This window comes from Cynara cardunculus (assembly GCF_001531365.2).
Source record: "Cynara cardunculus var. scolymus isolate 2C chromosome LG 4, CcrdV1, whole genome shotgun sequence".
NCBI lineage: Eukaryota > Viridiplantae > Streptophyta > Magnoliopsida > Asterales > Asteraceae > Cynara > Cynara cardunculus.
This window is the reverse complement of record NC_037531.1, coordinates 9,110,291-9,114,638: the sequence shown is the minus strand read 5'-3', so window position 1 is coordinate 9,114,638 and position 4,348 is coordinate 9,110,291.

The following is a 4,348-nucleotide window of genomic DNA, read 5'->3' as shown; positions in this document are numbered from 1 at the left end:
TTTTGTAAATGTAAGTACTTTTTAGTATATTTGTTTCATATTATAGATGTAAGTACTTTTGGTTCAAAAAAATGTCCAGGAAGTTAATCGTTCAAAATATGAAAGGTCATTGGTTTTTTTTCCCCAAACTTTTTACATTATTTTTACCACATTAACCATTTTTATAAGTCATAAGAATGTATCTAACATGTTTTAGAAAGCTTAAGGAGTTATTTAACATATTTTGCAATGTCCAAGGACTTATTTCTTCCAAAAAATTATCCAAAGACTTAATCAATCCAAACACTAAAGTTTATTGGGTTTTTAGATTTTTTCCTTTAAGTTTTCCAGTATGATCTTTTTTGCTTCTTTCAATTGATTTTCTTACATCAATGTAAGTTGAAATATTTGAAAGAGACATATACTTATGCGGAGTATTTTGTATTTTTGAGTTGTATCAAATTCCTTAATATTCTCATCGTTATTATTACTCATTTTATTTAATTTTACAACTTTATTTTTAAACAAATCTCCCCCCTCTCTCTCTCAAAAAACAAAAAAAAAAAAAATATATATATATATATATATATATTAAAATTTCACTAATGAGATTTTATTAACTTTTTCGAATTATTTGAATATTATTTGTTGATAATTCTATTAATAACTAATATATATTTATATAGAAAATCTTCAGATCATTAACCAAAGTATGTATGCTACCGCGCAACGTGCGGTTCCCACACTAGTTTTAAGTATTTGTGTTTGAACTTGGACTTTTAAGTATTTTATAAATTTATGTTTTGATTTTTGGATGATATTAATGAATTTATAAATTTATGTTTTGATCTTTAGATAATATCAATGAATTTGAATTTATGAATTTACGTTTTGATGTTTAAATAATTTTTTTTTTCTTCAGAAATATCATTTGACTTAAAAAAATGAACAACAATTTACTAAACAACGTGTAGTTCATACTCAGGGGTAAATTGGTCATTTTTGTTATTCAGACTGTTGATTCAGATAGAAAAGTAAACAACAACATAAATTTATGTAGACAGATAAATTTATCCATACATGATTTGATAGAAAATTTGGTAAACAGCTCCTAAGAAAGAAAATAAATTTTTGTATTTTTAGATGTTTTATAATTATACTAGTGTTTGACATCATGCATAACATATATTTTTAAAAGAAATATCGAAGTTAACTAAATGGGTCGATTGAACACGTTTATATATTAAATTAACTAGGTTCGAACCCGTGTATTACACAGGGTAATTTAAAAAAATTAAATCATTTCAGGAAACTTATCTTACATATATGAATGATCATCGAAAGTGATGATATGATGACAATCAACGTGTTGACAGTTTTGTGATGCCGTAGTAAATTTATCATATCTCACTCATCAAGGCACCAATTCAGGCGATTCAAACGGTGTAATGTTGCTGGACAGAAATCTTTGGTGCTCATTCGTGTATCAAAGAAGTGCAGATTGTAACATCCCCCGTCCATGTGGTCCGGAACGAGCGATATCACTAATGAGACTTAATTCAAAGACACAAACATTACAGAGCTACTAATAAACTCCAAACGTAGATTAACTTTTAAAACATGCTTTACAATCCCAAATATTACATTCTATCAACTATTTATAAGCTTAGAATATTATACATCTACAAACGAGTTTACAAACTCCAAAAAGTTAAACGCTCGATCACAAGTCTATCGGCCCGGCGTTCGGGCACACACCCCAAGTCCCCCATGAATTTAACCACGGTCGCATGTGGGTAATCCTAGAATTGATCCATCTGCCCTAAAGCCAATACACTCAGCCTAGTCCACAAGATGAGTTCATGTAAGCCATTATTGTGCCTAACCCTATGGACTGAGTTCACATGTAGGACGTCATGACTACAAAGCCGTCATAGAAGGCATCCCAAATAATGTGTCCATTAATTGTGTTGTTCTGAAAACCAATAAAACTAAACATATAACACTACCCGGATGACTTTCATAAAAGGTCAAGCTTCATAGTACTTCATAAAACTCAAAATTACTTCAAAATATGAGAATCAATATAACAAATTTGAAAGATTCAAACATACAATTCAACGGACTAAACTTTGGTGTTCACGATAAAGATTCAAGAGTTTTTATATAGATAGATACGTAATTTATTGACCACTTTTAAGCGATCAACCACAAGATGGTGAACCACCGTTACGAATGGTCAACTACGACAAATAGTTGCCCAAGAGTCAAAGAAAGTGAAATCCATACCTTAGGCAAAAGAGAAGTAAAGCACGATCAAACGACATTCACGGTAAAGTTCGACTTGCTCGCGTGCCTAACGAATGTGCAAATCGGTTATTACTTAACGACGTAAAACCATATCTTAATTCTACTAATAAGTTACTTAGGTCTTACATGTTTATAAACACCTTAAACTTCAAATAGGATAGCCGAATATGCATTGAGAAATCGACTCAACACTTAGCTTTATATAATTCCGTTTCGACTTTTAACAACTTTTGACCCTCATTTTCGTGACCATTTTTACCCTACTTAGAAGTCAATACAGAAGATACTATCTAAATGAAACTTGTAGTATGATATGTGATGAAACTACTAGTTTTGGAATCACATTATTTGGATTATCTATATATTTTATACGAATTTTACAAAACAACAGATTAATCCTGAATGCAGTGCAAACAGCCCCGAAAACACATTGTTTCAAGCTACTTAGAGTCATAATTGGATTTTCGACCCTTCATGAAAGTTGTAGTATACATTAAGGGATTTCTAATTGCAAAATACGAGTTTATTATGACTTACGGTTTGTGAGTTATACACTGTCAAAGTACGATAGTTGCATTGTCGGTAAAATTCTCGAACTTCCATGATTCACTATATTTACGTGCTATAAACATACTTCAACATACTAAACAGTAAAACAAGTCCACTAATCGCTAACCTAAGCTTAATCATGCATTTTGACTATTTTCGACATTATATCGAACAATTGATGTGCAGTTAAACATATACACTATATCTAACCATATTGAAACCATAATCTACTCTTTTAATTTCTACATCAATTTAACCAATCATAGCATTCTAAACATGAAATATATCATACTTTTAACAATATCAATCCGTAAACTTAGACATAACATAATTTATAAACCGGTTTTCAAAAAAATGTTAACGTAAACACCCTAATAAAAGTGAATGAAATTTATACCTTTAAGAAGGATTCAGATAGTGGATTCCGAATATATAATTGTTATTTCGATTCCTTCAGCAATTTGAGAGAGAGTTTTTAGAGAGAGAAAATGAGACGGAGAATGAGACGGCTGAGAGACGAGATGCATATGTTTTTTTTCCACTTCTATATATATACATGTATATAGAGTTGAGTTCACGTGAGATCAAAGGTTTTTCTTAGACCAGTAAGACCAATTTATGTTCATTGATCAACTTTATAAACTAATGATCTAATGGTCTAAAATTGCACGGTGGCAATTTTGTAATTATTGAGAAGTCTCGTGACAATTTTGTGATTATGAATGTTCAGATTGTAGATCTAATCCAATGGTTGAGAGAATTGGTCTTACGGGTCTCACCAAAAACCCTTGGTCTCACATGATCCCAAGTTTATATATATATATATATATATATATATAGGGGCTTAATCAAATGAGAACTAATATATATATAGGGGCTTAATCAAATGAGAACTAATTAGTTTGAGGTAACCGTGAGGTCCAATCTCAACCACAAATCAATAGATAAATTAGGAAATTTATAATTTTGGTAATTTTTAATTAAAATTTTAATGCAAGAACATTTTAGGTATTTCTTATCCTCTCTCCTATCATCTCTCTCCTCTTTCCGTTTCCCGGCCTCTGGCCACCGTCCTCCGGTGATACCACAGTGGTATCACAATGTATCTTATATGTGATTGGGTATCACACTGAGGTCGTTTGTGTGGTCGATCGGATATGTAATACAGTGGTATCACAATGCATCTTATATGTGCTTGAGTATCACACTGTGGTATCACCGGAGGACGGTGGCCGGAGGCCGGAGATGGGGACAAAGAGAGAAGAGAGGAGAAAGAAGAGAAAATACCTAAAATGTCCTTGCATTAAAATTTAAATTAAAATTACCAAAATTATAAATTTCTTAATTTATCTATTGATTTATGGTTGAGATTGGATCTCACGGTTATCACAAACTAATTAGTTCTCATTTGATTAGGCCCATATATATATATATATATATATAGGGGTCCATTCAAGGGAGAACTAACTAGTTTGTGGTAACCGTGAGATCCAATCTCAACCACAAATCA